Source organism: Coenobita brevimanus, chromosome 100 (genome assembly GCF_032717465.1).
Source record: "Coenobita brevimanus isolate Jiangsu-jjx chromosome 100, ASM3271746v2, whole genome shotgun sequence".
NCBI lineage: Eukaryota > Metazoa > Arthropoda > Malacostraca > Decapoda > Coenobitidae > Coenobita > Coenobita brevimanus.
The window spans coordinates 51,728,368-51,753,667 of record NC_137053.1 but is presented as its reverse complement, the minus strand read 5'-3'; the positions used below and the strand labels follow the sequence as shown (position 1 = coordinate 51,753,667).

The following is a 25,300-nucleotide window of genomic DNA, read 5'->3' as shown; positions in this document are numbered from 1 at the left end:
ACGTTTGTGTGAAGCTGCAGAATGTGGTGAATCTTTTTGGCGTATCCGGTAGAGCCAGGATTCCGGGGGCTTGAATGATGAGTGAATGGATGCGTGGCCTATTGGCTTGGGCAAGTTTGTGCTGTCTGGACACTGCTACTCCTCACCCTGCAATTGGGTGGGAAAGGAGGTTCGGATGATGAAGAATGATATATATATATATATATATATATATATATATATATATATATATATATATATATATATATATATATATATATATATATATAGAGAGAGAGAGAGAGAGAGAGAGAGAGATGTATATATATATATATATATATAGATATATAGATAGATAGATAGATATAGATAGATAGATAGATAGATAGACAGATACCAAGTCAACAATTCACTAAAAGATCGTACTCTCCAAAATGGTTTGATAGCAACTGTGCCAGAGCAACAGCCCCAAAATCATCAGCATTATAAGAATTACTTAAAATCAAAAACATCTGAATCACTCTCTCAATGTAAAATTGCTAGAAACCATGCAAAAGCTGTAATAAATCTTGCTAAATCAAATTTTCTTCAAAACCAAGCGTCAAAACTACTTAACAACCCTAATGGCAATAGAATATTCTGGTCAACTCTCAATTTTTTCAATAATAACTTTAAGTCATCATTCATTCCCCCACTAAAATCTCCAGATGGCAACATTACAAATGACCCGCGTGGGAAAGCAGATATCTTTGCCAGTACATTTGCCAGAAATTCTACCTTAGAGGAAGCCAGCCAGAACGTCCCAGTACAAGAACTTGACTCTCCCGAAACTGTTCCACTTAAAATACAGACAAGGTACGTGAAATCCATCGTAGACAATTTACCTACCAACAAAGCTCCAGGCCCAGATGGAATTCCTCCAATTGTTTTGAAAAAATGTTCCCCAGAACTTGCCTCTGTTCTTGCTAAATTATTCAGACTATGCATACGTACTTCTTCATTCCCTTATTCATGGAAAGAAGCCAATATCCACCCAGTTCCAAAGAAAGGAAGTTCCTCTGACCCCTCTGATTACAGACCAATAGCTGTCATATCTTCTCTTGGTGATGTTTTAGAAACTGTAATTAATAAGCACATAGTTAAACATCTTGAATCCAACAACTAAATTAGTGATAGACAAAATGGTTTTCGCCAAGAAAGATCCACCATTGACATACTCAGTCTCCTGACTCATACCATCCATCAATCAGTTGACCTACATGGAGAAACTCAAGCAGTAGCCCTGGAGATTTCTAAAGCTTTCTACAGAGTGTGGCACCATTCCCTGTTGTCCAAACTCCCTTGCTATGGACTAAACTCTTTTGTTCCTTTGATTTCCTCATATCTCAGCAACAGAAAAATGAGAGTGAAAGTAGATGATGTATATTCCAATTTCCACTTAATTAACGCTGGCGTGTCGCAGGGATCAGTTCTGGCACCAACCCTGTTCCTCGTTCATATTAATGATCTCTTATCTGTCACCCACAAACCCATCCATTCATATGCAGATGACTCAACACTTCATAGTTCATTCACACTCAGACATCCATTTACAGAGTCTGATATCTTTAACTCTTAACTCAGTACAGCCATCTCTTTAAATCAAGACTAACACGATCAGTGAATGAGGACAGAATAACCTTGTCTCATTTAATGCTAGTAAAACTAAATATATACAATTTACTAATAGACAGGTATTGCCAGAATCGTTTATTACCTTCAGTGCTACAAATATTCCCATTTCCAAAAGTATTGAAATTCACTGCGTCTCGCTTAACAAATGCTCTCTGCTGGACCTCTCATGTCAGATCACTTGCTAAAACTGCCTCAAAGAAACTTGGATTATTGTACAGAGTCAGTAACTTCTTCACTGACGAGCAGTTAATTATAATTTATAAGTCATGTGCGCTCTCAGCTTGAATACTGCTCACCCTTGTGGAATGGATGTGGAGAGGTTGCATTAAAATAACTAGACAAAATTCAGAACAAAGCTGTTAGAATTATTAATAACCCTGCTATTACTAATAAACTACCTCCCCTACAAGTAAGAAGGAATGATGCCTCCCTTGCGTTATTTTACACATATTTTTATAGCAAATGCTCAGACGAAGTTGCGTCCATTGTGTCACCTCTCCATGCCTTCCATTGTGCTACACGGGCATCTGGCAGCGCTCATGACTGGAATGTCACTCAGCCATACTGCAGAACTTCTGCCTATCAGAATTTTTTCATTCCCCGAACTGCATCTCTCTGGAACTCGCTTCCCCAGAGTTGTTTCCCTCCAAACTTCAACCTACGGCTGTTCAAGTCTAAGTGTTACAGATACTTTATGAACAGAGGACACCGGTGATCTGGTGCATGGATTTTTTTTTTTAATTCATTTGTTTTTCCTTCCTCTGTTCTGTTACTAATATATATATATATATATATATATATATATATATATATATATATATATATATATATATATATATATCTATCTATCTATCTATCTATCTATATATATATATATATATATATATATACAGTGGAACCTCGGTCCTCGAACGTCTCACATGTCGAACAAATCGGACCTCGACCAAAAAATTCAAGAAATTTTTGCTCCAGAGGTCGACCAAAATATCGGACCTCGACCAACCTGAACGTAGCCAAACGAAGGGAAGCTGGCCGACCGACAGTCACTTGTCCACCTTTGTTGTTCGTCAACGTGGTCGTCCTGATGTGCTTCACATTTTTCTGGATTCAGTGCAGTATTAGCCCCTAATAATGGCTCCAAAGAAAGCAAGTCATCCAGTACGGCTACTGGCAGTGAAAAGAGGAAAGTAGTGCGGAAAATAATTGAAGAAGTGGAAAAATTATTGCTTATCTTCATCAATGAGAAACAGTTAGCAGGAGACAGTGTTAGTGAGTATATAATTTGTGAAAAGGCAAGAGAAATATACAGTCACCTCGTAAAGGAAAGCACTGGTACCAGTGCTGAAACTTAAATAGGTAAGCATCTGGGGTCTTGGAACGGATTAAATTGATTTACATTATTTCTTATGGGGAAAATTAGTTCGGTCCTCGACCAATTCGGTCCTGGAACAGCCTTCCAGAACGGATTGTGTTCGAGGACCGAGGTTCTACTGTATATATATATATATATATATATATATATATATATATATATATATACATACATACATACATATATATATATATATATATATATATATATATATAGTACGCAGATTTGCAGTGCATGGCACATTTATAATTATAGATGATGTACGTACTATGGAAGTGGTTCTTAATATGTTATATGATAACTGAGTCTTGAGGTACCAAGATATCTGTGATACGGTATATTTAAAATTATATTGCATTCATTTACAACACAATAATATGTTGTTGTGATCACCTTTTGTCAGATTGATTTTGACATTTCCAAGCTCCAACTAACTTAGCTAAGATTATTATGCTCTCAAAGGCGAGGAAAATGTACATGAGACTCCCAGATGTATTATTGTTCTTTTATTGCATAAGGATAATTAAAAAAGCTTCTTTTCTCAGCCAAAATCATTTTCTTACTCTATGTTTCGCCATTTTCACTATAATGAGTTATCATCTGAATATTCCAAGACATACTTTCATAGGCCTCAGAAAGCCCCTAAACATAATTTTCAAAAACTTTTCCGGGGAGCTCACAGCGCCCCCACCCCCAGACCCCCCAGCTGCAGAGGCTCGCTCTGCTCGCCTGCCACCACTTTTTCAAGACTCCACAGACATCTTTCAACCCCGCCTTGTGAATTTTCTGGCTACGCCCCTTGTGTATGGAGGCTTGCCATGGATGCAAAATCTGAAAACTCTTCTTGTTGCTGAAAAAAAAAAAAAAGATGGAATATCTTGGAAGATGTCACTGAAAACTTCTTTTTACATAACTGTAAGGATTCACACTAGACAATGTAAGCCGGATGCTGGAAAACTTCAAGGCCATAGGATGTAACATGAGTCTAAAAGTATTTTTCCTGAATGCTCATTTGGACACCTTCTGAAAAATCTGAGAGCTATGAGTGAAGAACAAGGAGAAAGACTTCATCAGGACATAAAGGAGATGGAGAGAAGAAAAAGTGGGAAATGTACTGAAAACGTGATAGTCGACTATCGGTGGATGTTGCATCGCAAGAATCCACCAAAAATCCATAAGTGGAGAAATTTCAAGAGCAGTTTTGAAGCAAAAATGCAGCGGGTTTGAATGAAGAAGTCTGTGCTCTATTAGTGGCTTACATTTGGTTTGATGTCAGTCAATATATGCACCTGTACAGTATATGCATTTTCAATTTTGATATTTCTTTCCTATATGTCAGTTAATGCATACACTGAGTTCTATTTTTCATCATTTTATGAGAATACCTTACGTGATGGAGGAAAACCAGTGTGAAACTTGGAGTATACTAATAAAGCAAAAATCACTAAAACACTCCTAAACTGGTTACATTTTGTAGACCCGTGTCACCAGCCTGGGTTTCCTGTCTCGGATCACAAAAGGAATAGTAATAACTGGTATGAAGAAGCAGTCAAATCTGGCTGTTGAAATACGAGAGAGAGAGAGAGAGAGAGAGAGAGAGAGAGAGACAGACAGACAGACAGACAGACAGACAGAAAGAGAGAGAGGGAGAAAGAGAGAGAGAGAAAGTGTGTGTGTGTGTGTGTGTGTGTGTGTGTGTGTGTGTGTGTGTGTGTGTGCGTGTGTGCGTGTGTGTGTGTGTGTGTGCGTGTGTGTGTGCGTGTGTGTGTGTGTGTGTGTGTGTGTGTGTGTGTGTGTGTGTGTGTGTGTGTGTGTGTGTGTGTGTGTGTGTGTTTTGCAGTTTTTGTGTCCCTATGTTCATACTGCTTCTTCGTGACTCAGATGATTGCTGTAATAAAAATATTAAATGATGATGATTATATCTCAAAAATTTGATCCCGTCTTCACTATGTCATTTAGGACTGGAACTGTATCAAATGAATGAAACTAGCTACTGTAACTCGTGACACATAGGCGTACAATGCAGGGGTTTGGGGGCTGTCCCCCCTCCCCCAGAAGAAGGAAAATATATATATATTTTTGGCAAAAGCTGATTTTTCAGGGCTAAGGCTGATTTTCAGGGTTGGGGGTAGGGGGATTTCCAGAATACTCCCCAACTATCCCTGCTTGTTGTATGAGGCGACTAAATGGGTTGGTGGTGGGTTAGCGCCCCACCCCGTAAAAAGAAGTAACTAAACAAGCGAACAAAGCGCCTCGGATCAGGACGGTCAATACGTTGACGACCAAGGAACGGACAAGGGACATTCTAAGACGGGAACGTGCAATGTGAGAGGAGTGAATGATGAAGTGAAAGAGAGAGAGATTGTTCAGGTGCTTGAGGATGCAAGCGTGGATTTATGTGGACTGACTGAAACAAAATGTGAAAGGGTGAGAGAATGGAAGTATGGTTTAGGAATATATGCGGGAGTTAATGAGAAAGAGAGGGCAAGAGAGGGAGTATGTCTGATGATAAGCAAGAAGTGGAAGGAGAATATAAGAGAATATGGAACAGTGGGTGCAAGGATTGTATGGGTGAGGATGAAAGTAGGTATACAAGCTTGGGCGATTGTGTGTGCGTATGCACCGACGGAGGGCCGAGTGGCAAGAGTGAAAGATGAGTTTTGGGCTTGTGTAGAAGCATATATGGATAAGTTTGAGAGGAGCGAGTGTTTTTGACTGGAGACATGAATGACTAGTTGGGAATGTAAGAGTGGATTGAGTGGTTGGTCAGTGGGGTGTGCCAGCTGAAGCAGATTGGAATGGGAGTGCTTTGGTGGACATCTGTGCTGGCAAGGGGTTGGCAATAGCCAACACCTTCTTCCGGCATAAGATGATCCACAGGTATATATGGAGAATCATGAGGAGGACAGACGGTGAACTTGTTGAACGAGAGGTAATGATAGATTACGTGTGTGTGTGGATGAGCGAATGAGAACACAAGTGTTGGATGCAAGAATGTGGAGAGAGTGGGGGAATGGAATCTCGGACCATCACTTAGTGATGGCCAAGGTAAGGTTGCAAAGAAAATGGGTGAAGAAACGAAGGGGAAGACAGGAGGAAACAGCTCCTGTGAAAAGAGTGGTGAGTTGCAAAAGAGTGAGAAAATGGCAGAGTATAAGAGCATATTTTTTTTTTTTTTTCTTAAGATAATGAATGTAGGAAGGGAAAAAAAAAATAAGTCCATGTGCCTAAAGGCATCCTCCATTCATAAAATATTTATAACAACTGGATTTAAATTGAAGTGGATTAAATGTTTGTGGGAAACAACTTCCAGGAAGTGAATTCCAGAGAGTAGTAGTTCTGGGGATAAATGAATTTTGATAAGCAGAGGTTCTGCACTGCGGGGGAGACAGTGTGAGTTCATTGGCGTTCCCAGCTGCCCGAGTATTTCGGGAGAAGATGTGAAGGGGAGGCACAATTGAAGCCAGTTCGTTAGAGCACTTACGGTAAACGTATCGATAAAATAATGCTAAAGAAGCAACATCTCTACTAACTGATAATGGAGGAAGGTCCTGCGTTAAGGCAGGATTATTGATTAATCTAATGGCTTTATTTTGAATTTTGTCCAACTGCCTCAGTGCAACCACTCTACATCCACTCCACAGTGGTGAACAGTATTTGAGCTGAGAACGCACATGACTTTTGTATATTGTGGCCATCTGCTCGTCAGTGAAGAACTCGCAAACTCTGTACAAAAGTCCCAATTTTTTGGAAGCATTATTAGCAAGGGATTTAACATACGCTGTCCAGCTTAGGTTGGGGTTTAGAGTAACACCTAGGATATCAGTTGTAGTGGATATGGGAATATTGACATCATTTAAAATTATGTGAGAGTCTGTGGGATTGTTTCTGTTGGAGAAATTAATGTATTTAGTTTTCTGAGCATTAAATGAGACCAGATTTGTTTGTTCCCACTGATTAATTTTAGAAAGGTCCTGGTTCAGAGAATCTGCTGTGTTTATTTGGGAATTTATAATATCAAACTGTGTAAAGGAGGTACTAAATGTGAAAGAACTATGAAGGATCGAATCATCTTTGGGTTGTGAGTGACAGATAGGAGGTCATTTATATGAATGAGAAAGAGGGTTGGCGCCAAAACTGATCCCTGAGGTACGCCAGCATTTATGGAATGAAACTGAGAATAAATTCCATCTACCATGACCCGTATTTTTCTATTATGAAGGTAAGAAGAAATTAGAGGAACCAGTGATGCAAGGCCATAGTGTGACATCATAGACAATAAGGCCATGTGCCATACTCTGTCAAATGCTTTTGATATATCAAGTGCTATTGTGTGTGTTTCACCGCGTTGGTCTGTTGTTTTGTTAATCTAATGGGTAAGAAGGCAGAGAATGTCTACAGTTGAACGTTCTTGTCTAAATCTATACTGCCGATCATTGATTAATTGATTTCTAGATCCTTGATTATGTGTTTGTTAATTAGTGTCTCAAAAACTTTACCGAGAATGGAAGTTATTGCAACTGGTCTATAGTTTGATGGATCAGAAGTTGTCCCCTTTTAAGGAACAGGATGGATATTTGCTTCTTTCTAAGAGGCTGGAAAACTTGAGGTAAGGTAAGGATGCATAAACGGAAAAAATTTGCCATTACAGGAGCCAACACTGAGGAGCAATTTTTAAGTACTACTGAAGGAATTTCATCTGGACCAGTAACTTTGTCTGCTGAGAGATTCTGTAATACAGCTTGTACGTATCTGGTGTGAATCATGAAAGGAGGTATTTGAGGGGAATCAAAATCAAGTACAGGAATATTGTGATTTTCTGTATTTAGGGTTGAGTGTTGAAAAAATGTCAACAAGAAATTTGGATTTTCCACGTGGGTCACTTACTAGATTTCCATGGGGGGACTGTAACGATGGAATGGAAGAGGTGGTAGTGAATTTAGTTTTGAATGAATTAAGGGGTGACCAGAATATTTTGTTATCATTTGGGTTGTTTAGTAGTTTGTTAGCCTGTCTATGTAGAAAGTTTGATTTAGAAAGATTGATAATAGTTTTGGGATTGTTTCTGATATTTTTTTAATAGTTAAAGGCTACTTTGGTTTTAGTCCTAGTATAAGTGTTATAGGCTATTGTTTTATGTTCTGTTACAGTAGCACAATTGTGGTCAAACCATTTAGGAGAATCACATCTTTTTCTGTAATTATGATGGGGAATGAATGTTTCCATACCGACTTTAATGAAATTCTGTATGTGGCCCAATGTGGAATTTGCATCATGGGAGAAAAAAGAAGGTCCAAGGAACATCAATGAGAAAATTTTGAAGTCCCTCCCAGTCTGCCCTGTCGTAGTGCCATTTAGTCACCACGACAGGTTCAGAGCAGGAGGGTGTGGTAGGTGTTAAACTGGTGGCTTGAATCAGACAATGATCCGAGGATCCGAGGAGGGACTTCACTTCGACATTATAATGATCTGAATTGGTTGTTAGAAACAAGCCCAATAGGTGGAGATTTTGATCGGGGTTGTCTGGTACATGGGTGGGTTGTCTGACTAACTGTGTGAGATTAAATGAGTCTGCAAATAGCTCACATTCAAGACCAGAGTCATCAGTTCTGGCTGAATAAGCGAGCCATTCAACATTATGGACATAAAATCACTCAGAATAGTGATTTCTGATACTTAGCTGTGAAGACAGAGAGTCAAATAAACTCGGCTCTGGAGGGGCATTAGGGGAACGATAAACACAACAGAAATACTTAACTTTACCAAAAGAATTTAATTTGTATAATGAATAGTCGAAATAAGGACAATTAAATTTAGTAATCTCCTCCAGGGCAATTTCTTAATTATCAAGGCAGCATACGCCACCTTTGGGTCTGAAATTTTGAATCAAGATATAACCAGGAAAGTTAAATCTAGCAAAACCAGAGGTGAAGCTTACTTGCGTGTCTGTCAAAAATAGCAGATCAGGGGATTAAAACTGGAGGAAATTTTGAACAGAGTTAATGTTGGAGTGAAGTCCCCTAATATTGCAAAAGAAAATTTTACTGCACTGACGAGCAGATTTAGGGCGCCGCAATACTGGAGGTGGCACAGTCGCTTGACGACCGCGAGGGCCCTGTGCAGGTGACCCAGCCCGCCGGTAGTGGTCACCCGAGAAACCACCGCACTAATTCCCAGTATAGCAGCAGCCATGGTTCTTTTTATGGGGGGGAGAGCAGGGATGTGTTGCGGAATGTGTATGATAAGTAATGACAAGATCGGTGTTTTATGGAGAGAGGATAGCTGGTTTAAGACAATGTGATATAATGTGGATGTGTGTGTTGTGTAAAGAGGGCAGCCTGATGCCCTCTGATATTTGAGGCAAAAAGATGTGTAACCAGCTGCCAAGGCCTAGGAGAGAAAATGGAATCCAGGCTATTCCTTGATGAGTTAGGGCAGATGGAAGGAGTGGAAGAAGTATGCAAGATATTCACGAAAGAGATAGGCTGCGAGTTGGTTTGTGGAGTGAGGAGGAGATGCAGGGGTGTGCAAGGGATAGCATGGTGGAATGATGTGGTGAAACGAGCTGTGGAACAAAAGAAGAAGGCATACTGTAAGTGGCTAGCGAGTATAGGTAGGGGAGAAGATGAGAGAGAAAAGAGAGATGTTTATGTGAGCAGGAGAAGTGAGGTGAAGAAATTGGTGAAGCAGAGTAAGAAGAGAGTGGGTGAAGAGGTTAGGAGCAATCTGAGTGTGAAATGGAGGGTGAGTAAGAAATTGTTTTGGAATGAGGTAGAGAAAGTACGACAGTGTGAAAGGGAAAATAGTAGGGGAGTGAAAGATAGGTATAAGAGATTGTTGTTGGAGAAAAGAGAGAAAATGAGGAGATGGAAGGAACACAGAGGATTTAGTGAATGTAGAGAGTGAAAGCAGTGCGAGTAGAAGTGGCCTGGGAATGGCTGGGAGAAGAAAAGATGAGAGGAGGGATGAGGAGATCAGTAGGGCGGAAGTAGTTGAAGCAATGAAGAAGATCAGGATGGGAAAGGCCCCAGGAATTGATGGAGTGTGTGGTGAAATATTGAAGTATGGGGGTGAAATTGTTGTGGAGTGGATATGGAAGTTGTATGGATTGACTTGGGAAGAGGGAAGGGTTCCAGAGGACTGGAAATCAGGTATAATTGTTCCTTTATACAAAGGAAAAGGAGAGAGAGAAATATGTGGTAACCATAGGGGTGTTTGCCTTCTTAGTGTGACTGGAAAAATATATGGTCCAATACTTATTGTTAAGATTAGGAATATAACAGAGGAGCTAGTTGGAGAAGAACAAGTGGGATCTATGAAGGGAAATGGTTGTGTAGATCAGATATTTGTTCGAAGATGTTTAGTGGAGAAATATCTAGAGAAGGGAAAGAAAGTGTATGCTGCCTTCATGGACTTGAAGAAAGCTTACGACAGAGTAGACAGGCAAGGTATGTGTGGAAGGTATTAAGAATATATGGAGTGGATGGGAAATTGCTGAGTGCTGTGAAGAGTATGTACGAGGGAGCTAGGGCTAAGGAGCGAGTGGATGGTGAGCTGAGTGAGTTCTTTAATCTAAATGTGGGACTAAAACAGGGATATGTGATGTCTCCATGTCTGTTTAATATATTCATGGATGGGGTTGTAAAGGAAGTGCAAGGTAGGGCAGTGGATGTGGGGGTGGCTTTAATGAATGTGGGTGAGGTGTGGAAGATTCCGATGTTGCTGTTTGCTGATGATACAGTATTGTTGAGTGAATATGAATGGGAGTTATAAGGTTTGATGAATGAATTTGGGACAGTGTGTAAGAAGAGGAATCTGAAAGTTAATGTAAACATGAGGAAAGTTATGGTGTTTGAGAGGAATGAAGACACAGAATGCACAGTGAGGTTGGATGGTGAGGATATGGAGAATATGAGTGCATTCAAGTACTTGGGTAGTGTGATGAGTAAGGATGGAAGTTTGGGGAATGAAGTGCTTGAAAGGGTACAGCAGGGAAGTAAGGTTGTTAGTTCACTGAAAGCGGTGATGAGAAGTAGGGAGGTGAGTATGGAAGTTAAGAAGTCACTGCATGATAGTATTGTGTTCCCCACCCTGACATATGGAAGCGAGGCGTGGACCTTGCTAGAGGCGAACAAGTCAAGAGTGAGAGCAGTGGAAATGAGTCATCTGATAGGAGCATGCAGAGTGACATGGAGGGACAGGTTGACAAATGAAGAAGTGAAAGAATGTTGTGGGGTGGATGTGGATGTGATTGAGAAAATTAAGAGAAATACACTGAGGTGGTGTGGACATGTGGAGAGAATGGAGTATGAAAGACTGACTAAGAGGGTGTATGTAGGTGAGGTGGAGGGGGTAAGAGGGAAGGGGAGATTGAGGATGAGGTGGAGGGAAGGAGTTGAGAGGTATATGAGGGAGGGGGGAGTGAGTTGGGGGGAGGGCAGTCACATGGTGGGTGACAGAGTGACTTGGAGGCATTTTGTCTGCGGCCACCCTTTGCGGAATTGGGGCGTCGGGCTATATATAGATAGATAGATAGATAAATAGATGCTTTTGAAGGTGTACTGGTACCTTTGAAAGGAAATATAGTTTAAGCTATTTGAATCATTGCATAAGGTATCTCCTCCATGTGTGGTGGTAAACTGCTTTCATTGTTTTTGGTTAATTCTAATACATATTCACTACCCAGGGCAAGTTATCATGTGAATACAAATCTGACCAAGAGATTTTAAGCAAATAAATTTCTTGTACAAAAATGATTTTAATGTATGCTCAACTATGCAGGCTATTATGGATATCTGGTAGTAATAATTAAGAAATCAGGGCAACTTCAAACACTTTTAGGGTAAATTTCTTCCACCCCACTGTGAAATGTCGTTCTGTAGTCTTATGCTCTGATATTTAAAGAGCGTAATTAATCCCACCTTATATTACCGACCAATCTGCTTAACCCGCCGACTCTTGATGACGTATATATACGTCCACACGTTTGTCACTGTGAGTCCCGTTGACTTATATAAACGCACAGCAATTGCAAGGTCCCTAATTTGCACAATTTTCAAATTTCGCAAGTGATTTTCGGTACGTATACATGGGACACCTTCCTCTACAAGATGCCAGGCAGGGTTAATGCCTTACCCCGCACGCCATTGTCTCGGCAATTCACCTGTTACCAGTGACCTGGCCAGTAAAGACATGTCGTGCCACGGTAAGATATTCAAGGCCAGAGTGATTCCTCAATAGATGACAATGTGGAGGACAAAGTTTACATAGCTTTAGAGTAAGAAACAGTCAGAAATGATGATCAGGTAATGTCGCTAAGAAAGGTCAGGTATGTTGATGTGCTTGGTGAGTGAAACAATGCTTATATTGCCTAAATTCATTCATTCATTCATTGCCAGATGCCATGTATCCCAAACGGGGTGGCCAAGGGCTTGGAGTTAATTGTTTTACAGGGAGGGGCACTAATCCTCCACCAACCCCACTTGACACGTAGGGAGAATGTTATGCCAACAGCATCTGGTGTTCCCAGGCGGTCACCCATCCAAGTACTAACCAGACCCAACATTGCTTAACTTCGCTGATCAGACGGGAAGCGGTGTACTCAACCTAAATTACTGTGTGAAAACCAATATACTCACGTACTACATATAAATTTGTACCAATAAATAAATAAATACCGTTTATGAGTGGTGTGGAATAATTACCCTCCCATAGAACTCGTTTTCTTTGGAGCCAGCCTGATACAAAACACAGTAAGGTAAGGGCTACTGCTACCTGTATAGAGTATTTTAAAGCTCAGGTGAGCGATTTCTCTATGAATTTTCGATGTTTTTCACCAAAAGCGGAGGTTTGAGCCAAAAAATGATTTTTTCCAAAATTGGTTGGGATGGGGGGGGGGGCAGTGGTGGAAAATCAGCTGGGACGGGGCAGGTTAACATCAGTAGCGTGCAAATTGTTGGAAACCAAAATTAGAGAAAGACTAGTAAACACTTGGAAGAAATAATTTCATGGAAGACTCGCATCATAGTTTCTAGGATAATCAATCTTGTACCAGTCTCCTTGACATCTCCAGTGATATGATTTATATTTACCATAAAACAATATCCCTCGCTGTAATGAATCTGTATTTCCAGAAAGCACTTGATAAAGTTCCCAGTACAAGGTCTTGTTGAGAAACCTAAGAGTCAATAGTATCACTGTTAATGTATTAAGGTGAAAAGAAATTTGAGTTACAGAATGTCATAAAAAGTTGTAATGAATGGGAGGGAGTCAGGCTGGAGGGGTTCAGTTCTGGATATCATGCCTTTTTTTGGTTAACAGCAATGATGCTAATGATGGTTTGTGTTGTAAAACATCCAGCTTTGTCGAAGATGCAAAAACTGGCAATGGAGTTGATGCACCAGAACGAAGATAGATAACTCAAACATGTGTTGCTAAACTATTTGAGTGGATTCAGACACAGCACTTAATATCGATAAATACAAAGTTTTGAATGTTAACTACACTGTGAATGAAACTCAGTTTGAGAATGTAAGCCAAGGATAGTATTTAGTATTAATCATAACAAATTATATCAGACCACGACTACAGCGCACAGAAGCGGTGAAGAAAGCTAACAAACCAGCAGGCTTCATAGACAGGGCATTTGAATTCTGACTGGGAAAAAAAAAAAAAAAACTAATCCTATACAGTTCATTAGTGCACCTGCATCTGGAGTGCTGTGTACAATTTTGGTCTTCATATTGCAAACAAGATACAGTGAAATCAGCGAATGCAAGAAAGTGTGACACAAATGATACCCCGACTAAAAACCAAACCATTCAAAGAACATCTAGAAAAATTAAATCTGTTTTACTTGTTAAAGTGCAGGATAGGGGGGTATGAGATTTAAGTGTACAAGATTTTTAAAGGACATGATAATATGAAAGATGATAAGTACTTTGGAATAAAACAGTGAAATTACAACAAAGGTAATAACTATAAAACTCTTGGTCAGCATACAAGTAAAAAATGATAAATATATCTTCTTTAACAGAGTTGTAAACATTTGGATCAGGCTGCTTAGGAATGTAGTAGAATGTGTCACAGTTACAACATTTAAAAGCTGTTTGGATAAGAATTTGGCCTCAAATCCCCAGTTTACTACCTTCATAGGTGAATAATTAAATAACATATGACCGAATATTTCTTCTTCTAACCCATATCATAGAAAATGCGACAGAGTTCAACAGCGCAAGTACTTGATGGTACTTTTCTCTTACATATTTAATGAGTGGACAATATGCTTCTCCATTAACCCTTTCCTATGAGATTTAAGTGAGTGCTTTTCTAGACTGAATGGTGGTATTTCTCACATTTTCCTACCAGCTTCGGCTGGAGGATTTGGTGGGAAGAAGAGGAAGTCTTCCTGTTTTTTTACCTCTGCTGAGGAGGTTATGTTTTACCCCACGTTTGTTTGTTTATTTTTTTGTTTGTCTATCTGTTAGCCGAATTACTCAAAAGGTTATGAATGGATTCTGATGAAATTTTGTGGAAGGATGAGCCATGGGCTAAGGAAGAAATGATTAAATTTGGGGGCCGATCCAGATCCGAAGTATCCTGCACAGTATCTCTAAAAGTTCTCAATGAATTCCAATGAAATTTTGTGGAAAAGTGGGCCATGAACCAAAAAAGAGTTAATTAAATTTTGGGTGGGATCCGGATCCAGATCCTATATCCACGGATCCGGATCCGGATCCTTTTTAATGGCAATGGCATTGGCGGAGGTATACGCTCTCTGAGCACTTTCTAATCTATCCTTGCTTTTGATTCATATTTGTCACGTACCGGTAGTTATATTCTACGTCATAACAGGGAGCCTCGAAATGATCGACAGGTCTGGTGCTGTTTGCTTTCCTTTGTGCTCTCTTGATTCAAACAGCTGTGCAAAACTCAGTACAGGGGCAAGGTGTAAGTAATCATATTGCAGCTCCTATAGTAGAAACAGTGATGCTGTGTTTAGGCTGCATAATAATGTTGATAAAAATCTAGGTTTAGATACGAGTGAAACAGAGCGATACAGTTTCACTTAAGTTTTTTTTTACCATGCCTTGAAGAGAGATTTAAGATTTTCAGTTGTAAGAAAGTTATGGTACCACTACAGAATTCTGACCCCCGCCCCGTCCCGTCGACGTATGGGTACGTTGCAACAATTTGCATTTGCCAGTCCCGGCGACGTACCAGTACGTCGTGCAATTGCGATTTGCATAATTTCGACAATTTTCAAATTTCGCGCTTGATTTGTGGTACATACCCTCGCATGACCTTCCCCTACCTGCCACCAGGCGGGGACACTCGGCGACCCCGCGCGACCCGCGCTAGCACACCACTCGTCCACTCACCTGGTAGTCACGGTCCTGCTCAGACATGGCTAAGAGAGGTCTCTCAGACAGCGAAATTCAAGTCGCCCTGGACACCTTTACCAGCGACAGTGATTCCCCAATGGACGACGAGGATATGGACAAGGATTATGTGCAGCCAGAGGAGGATGAAACCACCAGCAGTGACGAGGAAGTTCTGTCTCCCAGGAAGCGGCAGTACGTGACTTACCGTGCTGCTAGAGAGGGGCAGGAGGCAAAGAAGGCACGTGGTATATCCTATCCCTATCCCCAGCGTGATTTGGAACCAGAATTCGTGGACGAGGACGAGGACGAGGACGGAGCCGTGGGACGTGCTGCCACGTGGTATGGACAGGAGGTGATTACACATCGTGGCCCAGAGCGCACACCACGTCGTATGAGCAGGTATGGGCCTAGCATTCTGTTTGGGGAGCTAGGAAGTCAAGTGGAGGGAGTGGGGAGTGAAAGGGAAAGTCCAGGGAGGATTAGGGAAAGTGAGAGTGACGTGAGTGAGTCATTGCTCTCCCTACGTAGTGTGAGGCGGCGTAGTGGATCACGTGGGCCAGTGCAGGTGCGTTCCTTATCACGTGGGTTGTGAGGGAGGGGGAAGGTGGAGAGGAACCACTCCAAAGCACGTCTTATGCTCCTCAATATCCCCTAACTCGTGGTCGAGCTAGGTTGCGTGAGAGAGCACGTGGTGTTGTAATGGAGGGGGAAAGTGGGAAGGAACCACTCCCCAGCACGTCTTATGCTCCCCAATATCCCCTAACACGTGGTCGAGCTAGGGTGCGTGAGAAAGCACGTGGTGTTCTAATGGAGGGGGAAGGTGGGGAGGAACCACTCCCCAGCACGTCTTCTGCTCCCCAATATTCCCCTATTTCATCCCCACAGCCCCCTAATGTTCCTCAAGGCCGTAAGGGTAAGGGAAAGGGAAAGGGTAAAGGCAGAGGGAAGAGGAGTGACAGTGGGGAAGCCGTCCGCACTCCTTCTCCCCCACCTCCCCAACCAGGATCTCCTCCCCACCCAGACGAAGGCGGTGATGGGGCTGATGGGGGCGAGGGATTTGTGTCATGGGATTGGGAGGATGGGAGTGATTTTTCTCCCCTCATTCACCCCTTCACTGAGCAGGGGCGATCTGGCTGTATTGCACCAGGAATTCACCGTAATTCCACCAGGTTGGATTTTTTCCACCTGTTTTTCAGTGAGGCATTTGTTGATCAGATTGTATACCAAACGAACCTGTTTGCAAGCGCCCAGCGCCTAGAGAGTGAAAGATTGGGAACAAGGAGTAGGCATTCTATGATCTATGATTACCCTGTCTCCCTTCCAGAAATGTTCTTATTTTTTGCCCTGGTCCTTTTGATGGGTATTATAAGAAAGAATAGAATTCCTGCTTACTGGACTAGGGACCCTGTTATGTTTACCCCTATATTTGGTCAAGTGATGAGCCGTAATCGGTTTCAACAAATTCTAAGTCGCTTCCATTTCTATGATGCTCATGACCCTGCAAATGCAAACAACACTGATAAAATGAGGCGAATTCGGTTGGTCTTTGATCACCTCAGGCAAACCTTTCGTTCCTCATTTTATCCCTATAGAGACCTCGTCATAGATGAGAGTCTCGTGTTGTGGAGTGGCAATATTTCATTCAGACAGTATATACCCAGCAAAAGGCACCGTTTTGGGTTCAAGATCTTTGTTATGTGTGACTGTAGGACTGGATACGTGCAAGACATAGTCTTGTACACCGGTGCACAGACAGACATAATAGAAGATCGAAGTATTGGACTGTCGAGAGCAGTGGTAAAGACGATGATAGAAGACTACCTTCATCGTGGTCACGTTCTCTACCTCGACAATTGGTTCACTAGCCCTCTTCTCGCTCGTTATCTTCACATACATGAAACGGGAGTCTGTGGAACCGTAAAGGTGAACCGGCGTCACATGGCCAAGGTAGGGCGGAAACTTGCAAGGAATGAGGTTGTCTTCTTCAAAGCCAACAACATCCTTGCAACAATGTGGAACCACAACAGAGAAGTAAGCCTCTTGTCCACGGTTCACCGCCCCTTGATGCACCGTACTGATTCAGTAGATTACCGTAGCGAGAGCAGGCGTCGTGTTTGGAAACCTGAGTGTGTTATGGATTACAATATAAACATGCGCCTCGTGGACCAGACTCCATGATATCGGCGGTAGAGTGTGCCAGGACCACGATGAAGTGGTATAAAAAACTGTTCTTTCACTTGCTAGATATCACTGCTCTGAATTGCCACCACCTTCACGCCATGATCACAGGAGTTCAGGAAACATTTGAAGGGTTTGTGAGGGAGCTCACAAGAGAAATCTTTGCAAAGTATTCTGTTGAAAGGCCCCAACATCGCACCCGCACTGCCCATATTGCCCAAACTCCCCTGAGAATATCCGGCCGCCATTTCCCCACTCCTATCCCTCCCCAGCCAAACAGACCTAGGCCCCAACGCAGGTGTCACGTGTGCAGTAATTCCCAGGTGAGACTCACGACACAGAGGAAGGACACCCGCTATGAGTGCGTGCAGTGTGACGTGGGTCTCTGTACTCACCCATGTTTTAGTGAATATCACACGTTGATGCAATTTTAGTATGGTGTGAATGCGAAAGGACGCTGAAATTATGAGGTAAATGCGACAGACAGACGCTCAGTGAAATTATCAGTCATGTTGATCTCCAAATATTAGTATTAAGTGCATACGGGTAGAACATAAGTGAAAACATTGTATGTAAGTATATAAATCTGCCCTAAGTTGAAACTTACATAGCGAGGGTTTTATGATGCCATATTCTGTCGCTCAGTGCAATAAATACGGCCCGTAATTATATAATTATTATTATGGGAAATTCTTACGGGTATAATATAAGTTCAAATTATTGTATGTGATGATATATATTCTAAGTCAAATATTCATAGCGTGTGTATAGAGATGCGATTTCCTGACGCTCAGTCGAATGAATAAGGCACGTATTAGTCAAAATAAAAGTCAGCAAGTGATAAAGTGAATAATTAGTATATAAGTGTGTGAGTGAATTAGTATATAAGTGTGTGAGTATTAAGTTTGTCGAAACATTCCTTGCGAGGGTATTTTCAGGCGATATTCTCACGCTCACTTGAATAAATAATGGCAGTAAGTATGTACACTGCATTATAGGGGTGTAAACGTGTGTAATGTAAGTGGGAAATTATAAGTGGAGTGAATAAATAAAGTAGATGATGAAACACGAGTGTTTGAGATCGTGGTTGCTACGTGAATATGCGCTAGCATATCGCTAAATGCCCTCGTAATGAATGAAAATAATTGAAAACCTTTACAGTGGTGGAGGAAAGGTTCTATGTAAAGGGGAAAATAATTGGAAAGTGATAAAACAATTTGGTATGTTGAAGTACGAGTCATAGCGAGTGCGCTTACTAAGCTGATGTGCGCTATACTTATGCTGCATGTCATCATAATGAATGAAAACATCTGAAAACACTTACAAACAGTTGTAATTGGTAAAATGTCATTGAAACAGAAGTATACAAGTAGAAAAAATGATAGGTTGACTCATACCAGACACTTAGCATATAGCATGTTACGACTCGGACCAAACTCGCTATGCTCGCGCGATGGTACAATGCTTATTTTTCATATATATGTGTCTGAAATCCATTATATTGTTACTGTTATTGTTTATTAGTTCAAATTCAATAAATATAGAGGTGTTGTGTGTTGTTTCTCCCATTATTCCTTACCATAGAAAACGTAAAGGCATATCCAGCCCATTACAGAACACCATACCTGCGGGGGGGGAACCGCACCTGTACGGACCACTTATAGACCGCGGGAACCACTCTCTTTGTGATTTTCCTTCGTTTCTCGACCTAAGCGGAAGTTTTAGCAAAAAAATTTTTTTCCAAAAAGGCTCGGGACTGGGGGATGTCATAGGTGCGGAAAACCTCGGGACGTGACGGGTTAAGAATTGCTTATGACACTGTACTGATACAATAGTACAAGAAGAGAGAGAGAGAGAGAGAGAAATATTGACAGGTGACGCACAATGACGGATTCAAAGTCAATGAGTGATCAAATCACCCATGTAATAGACGATGCCGGGAAAAATCAGTACATGGAGTTAACTGCTGACCGGGAGCTTCAACTGCTGGTTTTCGGTGCGAGTACATGGAATACATAGCGTACATATAAGAGGTACATGTAACAGGAAGCCCATTAGCCCATGACGAGGTTATCTGTAAAAAAAAAAAAAATGTTAATGCTACTAGGATCTAACCAATGTATAACAAAGAACATGGAAATTATTATAGGAGAGGCATAAGAGGAACAACTAAGTACTACGTAATCTGTGCTCTACAGATCTGTAAAGAAAGAGCATATGCAGTCGTAGAATGTTCTTACAATTCAACAAACGTCTGACTGTCGTCAGCATACACTTCATCTTGGAAATGCTAACACAACTAGTAATAGCCAATAATCTCGAAATATTGACCTTCCCGAATTTTGAATGTATCAATAGTTTTTGCACTAACTACTGACGCTGGTAACTTAATGTATTGTTTCACTCTGTGAATATCAACAAAATTTCCCTTTGTTAGTGTTGCATCACTTGCTTCGGAGTTTCATTTATTTACTTCTTGGCGCTGAATCATTCTGTATTAAGAACAAATCTGACGTCACCGACTTTAAGAATTTTAAATACTTGTATTAGAGCTCCTCTGAGGGGTAGCTTTTTGGGAGAAAACTTAAAGCTTCATCAGTCGTTCTTCTTGGGGTTAATTTCGCAGTGATGGGATAATTTTAATGGGGAAGTTTATTATGCGACAGCGAAAAGTTTTCATAGCAGGTTAATCACTGCAAATGGGCAGATCTAACTTGATGGGCTGATTAGTAGATAATTTTGAGATGAATGTAGGTAGGAACGTATACTTGGTGCTGGATGTCAGCCAGTCCTCTAGTTATGGGAGTTGAGGGGCCACAGGTGAGCTGCCATAGCCAAGTTCTGTTGGAATGCAATTTCCTTTGATCACAGAGTTGCTCCAGCGGGTGGCTAGTTTACAGTAATTTCAGCCTCATTGATCTTATCAAAGGCGAGACCCTTCTTGGTCGCGTCAATGGACGTGGGGGGAAATAAATGAATAGTTGTAGGCTATACAACGAGGAACTGGCATTACCATCTGTTTCACTGGCAGCAGGCGTGGGAGGTTGAATACCACTGCCAAGAACCAGCAATAGCACAGTAAGGGAGTAATCCTTGGGAGGAGGAAGTGAGGGTTGTACCCACATAGCACGATCCGCGTGTCTGCGATATCTACGTAGGTTTCCTTGCTCGTGTATTTCTCATTGTTGTATATCTTATACGACATTTTGATGAAATAATTTACAGCTATTGCACCAGTGAGTTTCTCAAGATCCAGAAGAATATAAAAGTTCAGTGTAGACAGCAAGTGTATTTGTGGAGTGATGTGTAGAGCATGTTCCACGGTCAGTGTTCTCCCAATTTTGGAGAAGGGCAGGGTCACATTATCATCCTCACCTTGGTTGTATTAGCTCCTTCACAGCAGTATGTGCTGCATAACTGTTCTGTTATAACAGTGAAAATGAAAGAGGTCTTGGTAAAGATATCTCATCTGGTTCTCCTTTTATCAGCATAGTACATCATAGAAAAGATTATTTTCCACTGAGGTATTGTACATATTTAAAATTATCATCTCCCTGTCGCGTCTCGTGTTTGAGGACTTATGTTGGTTAAAGTGCCATATCTAGATATAGATTGTTGCTTTGCTTATCCACGGAATTCAACGTGCGAAGTCTGATTTAATTTTTGTGACACACCACACTGGCGCACACTACTTTACTCTCACGACACCCATTTATGTAGCATTTCAAAGCCACATTTAGTAACTGTTATTTGTCTTTACCAATTTCAGCTTACCCTCATAATGCATGCGAAAAGATTATTTTTGCTATTCATTTATATAATTAATAACTATATATATACAGAGAGAGAGAGAGAGAGAGAGAGAGAGAGAGAGAGACGGGGGGGGGGGGGTGAGGAGGTCCGGCGTTATGAGCGGGTATGGTGGTAAAAGTTACTGTGTGCTGAAATGTACAGCAGAAATCAGCTGTGGGCAAGAAGAATGCATATAATGACTGGATGGGAAGCAGAGGGATTGAAGGTGTGTTGGGACGGAATGAAAGATGCTGTTATGTAAGCAGGATAAGAAAGTCAGATAGGTTGGTAAGGGAGGTAGCAGGGGAGGGGGAATTAATGATACAATATTGGTGGAGAAAGTAGAAAGTCATCAGATGGCGCGAGCATCCTAATGGGCTGTTGAAAACAGAGTGAAAACAGTGCTAAAATAAAAAGGAACACTCAGAGAGTGCATTGTCCACAACTACTGATTGGTCTAACGGCCAAGCACTTTACTTTGCCTGTGACCTTAACCTTCGACCAACTCCTCTCAAAATCCAATTACTTTATTTTTGCCCGAACTTTAACATTTCCAATAATTTTGCTACTAATCGGATCAGAGCTGTTTTAGTTGATCTTGTTCTGCACCTTGACGTTTGACCTTTCCCCGGGACCTTGACCATTAACTGATCGTTCCCCAATTCGAATCCATTTGTCTTTACCTTATCCCGAATCTTTCCAGAAAGTTTGGTTAAAAAAAAAATAAAAAGCTTTTAAAGCTGACAATACCACGTAACCTAGTCCTTTGACCTACGGTTCTCAATCATATTTCGTCGCCCTCATGGCTATTCATTAACACCTACCAAGATTGACACAAGTCAGTTATTTTGTCATAGACACACGGGTCGATAATTGACCTTAACCTGTGGTCTTCACCTCTGACTAATCGTTTTCAAACTGAGTCATTTCCTTTTTGTCTTAATTACAACCATTTCATTATGTTTGGTGTAAATCGGATTCAGGCCATAAAAGTTAATATTACTGGGTCAAATTCTAATCAAGCCCCATGACCATGGCCTATTGACCTATTGCCTGAAAAATAATAGGCTTCTCGTTCCTTGATCCGCAACACTTCCACCAAATTTAGTTAAAACCAGATAAAAACTGCTTGAGTTATTTTCTTCACACACACACACACACACACACACACACACACACACACACACACACACACAATACCAGCTCTAGCTTCGCAGTCGCGGTTATAAGTCGTTGAATAATGCTTGTGTGAATAAAGGAGGCAAGAAGGGGGGAATGAATCAGTGGGATAGAACTGTACGAGACCCTGAAGACAGAATGGGGAAGCACCACTAACTAATGGAGTGTGTTGTGAAATGATGAAATGTAGGGAAGATAGCGACTGAGTGGACCTGAAATATTTGCAGATCTGGCTGAGAGGTGAGTAGAGTGCCAGAGAGCTGGATGTCAGGGATAATGACTTCCTTGAATAGAGGGAAAGTGGAAAGAGAATTGTGTGACAATGATAGGGGTAATTATCTTCTGAGTGTAGTGGGAAAGATATGCCACCAGAGAGAGAGAGAGAGAAAGTGGGTAGGGGTTCTGGAAACCTTATATTCTCCCTAGGGTACCCCAATATATATATATCTATATCTATATCTATCTATCTGTCATATATATATATCCAGGGGCAGGATCCCACTGCTACCTGGCGCGTCCCCGGGTGGCGGATAGGGGAAGGCCTTGTAGATATACGAGGTACCGTCTTAGACGGCGCGGACCTGGGACCCCCTATAGATATATAGGGCTCCACCGAATATAACGAATAAGTGTAGTGCCACACATTTGATATTCATGTATGTATTTAGTAGTACTGTAATTTTAAGTTAGATAGGGTGTAACCTGAATATTAGTTTATAAGTTCCTACCCTAAGTAGTAATTCATATATTAATAATTACTGTAGGGCTAACTCTATTTTTTATATGTATGTACCTCTGTATCTATGCAGTGGGTGATGTAATTGTGGATGTTGAGCTATGGGAATTCCCCGTCTCGTAGAGTAACGAATAACAGACAGATGTGCCAACGTTTCTTGTCGTTGTTGGACGCTGAGTTTAAACCTTAAACAGAGTAATGATGATTATACAATTCTTTCCGTAACCTAGTTGTGAAATGTTTGCTAATGAAGCTGCTAGAACACAAGTATGTAAGATTAGCAGTCCAAAAGGCCTAAATAATGTCATTTGTGAGGATTTAAAGTCCCGTTTACCTTGACCGTCACTAGATGGCATGAGCTGCTCTCAGATTCAAATTGAAATAGTGATAGAATCAGTATCTAAATTAAGTAAGGAATAAATCCCAAATTTTCCCCAATTCAATCAAAAGTCTTGTCGTCATGGGTACACTGCTAAATAAATTGTAAAGAGAATTGAAACCCACCATACTTCAAAAACACCACCTCATTTGACTTGAGCAGTGGCGTCCTTAGTGCCCGACATACCCCACTTGCTGCCCAGACATCGTGTGTAACAGACGTTCGTTTAGGTGAGTCGTCCACATTTCTTCTTCCTCCCCCTCTTTTTCTTTGTTTAATCCATACTTATTGTGAACTATGAGAAGTAATATTGTTGAGAGTTTAACGTAGTGACTTGCTGCCCAGACATCGTGTGTAACAGACGTTCGTTTAGTCCCCAGACACCGGCGGCGACGTCCGTGGGAGCACGCCATTATTCCCAAGTATTGCCCATAGACTTTTACACTTACACTTACAGCACTCACGAGTTATTATTACAAACCGAAGGTATTTGTTGTGTTATTAATGATTCTATCAAGGGAATTCTTTTTTTTTGTAGATAAGGAATAGAAGTATAGAAGTGATATGTTCTGTAACGGAAAGGAGAATTCAAATTCATCAACTGTTCTCTTTCTTTAAAATTAGTTTATTAGAAAAAAAATTATAATCAGGAGTGTGGAAGGGAACTTACTGATTGTGAACAATAATGTGATATTTAAGTTGTACCTCGAGGCTAAACAAGCCCGAGTGATTGAGGTGTTCCTAGTGATTGTATTTCTTTTTTTTTAATTATTCCTCGAGGCTAGACAGGCCCGAGAGATTATGTATTTCTAGTGATTATATAACATTGTCGATGGTGAAACGTGAAAAACAATACTGATTTGATGTGAGAACCGAGAAAATTATATGAGGAGAATACCTTATATGGGTGAAAGATGAATACAAATAATCATTCTTATTGATACGAGGCTATGCCAGCCCGAACAGACAAATCATATCCGTAAAAGTGTCCCTGTCTTGAGGCCAATGTTGAGCCCAAGAGTAACGGCCAAAAAAGAAAGTAAAGTACAACGACTCCATATCTCGAGTGTATCAAATTGTTTCGTCTGGTAATAATGTTAGAGGAATGATCACCCAAAAGCCTTAGTAACATTTACAATCTTCTCCCATACTAAAAAGGGTCATGTAATAAAGAAATGATAGTTTTGTGGAAATTAACAGAATTATTAAAGTAGAGTAAAGTATATAGCATTTTCTTTTCTTTATTAATATACCTAATCAAGGAAATTATGTCCTCAAGCCAAATTCACTCCCCTTCCAATTCAAGATTCCTTCGCTGAGGGAACGACAACCACCTGAGGTATCGACTAAATCTAAACTCGGCCAAACACTACAAACGCTACCACAATTCATTCTTTTCATAAATATTTACCATCCACTATATTAAGTCGAGTACCACGTGTATATCCATGGGTGAGTTGATCAATACCCACAACAGGTAAGAAAATACATTAATCAGCATTACACTGGTGGCAACTGGTGGGATAAAGTTTCAGGCTTTACACTGGTGGCAATAGCGGTGGGATACTCATCGTTCCCAAATTAGTGGCGTTGGTGAGAAAATGAAGGGAAGTGAAAGGCAAAGAGAC

The 25,300-nt window shown here is 41.0% G+C and overlaps 1 protein-coding gene and 1 pseudogene across 1 annotated transcript in view; both read right to left on the bottom strand.

The window, feature by feature from the left end:
* LOC145414654 (uncharacterized) overlaps positions 1 to 25,300 on the bottom strand; it is a 147,173-nt gene that overhangs the window by 95,743 nt on the left and 26,130 nt on the right. The gene's annotated exons all lie outside the window — the stretch shown is intronic.
* On the bottom strand, positions 12,530 to 12,647 carry LOC145414761 (5S ribosomal RNA; annotated as a pseudogene).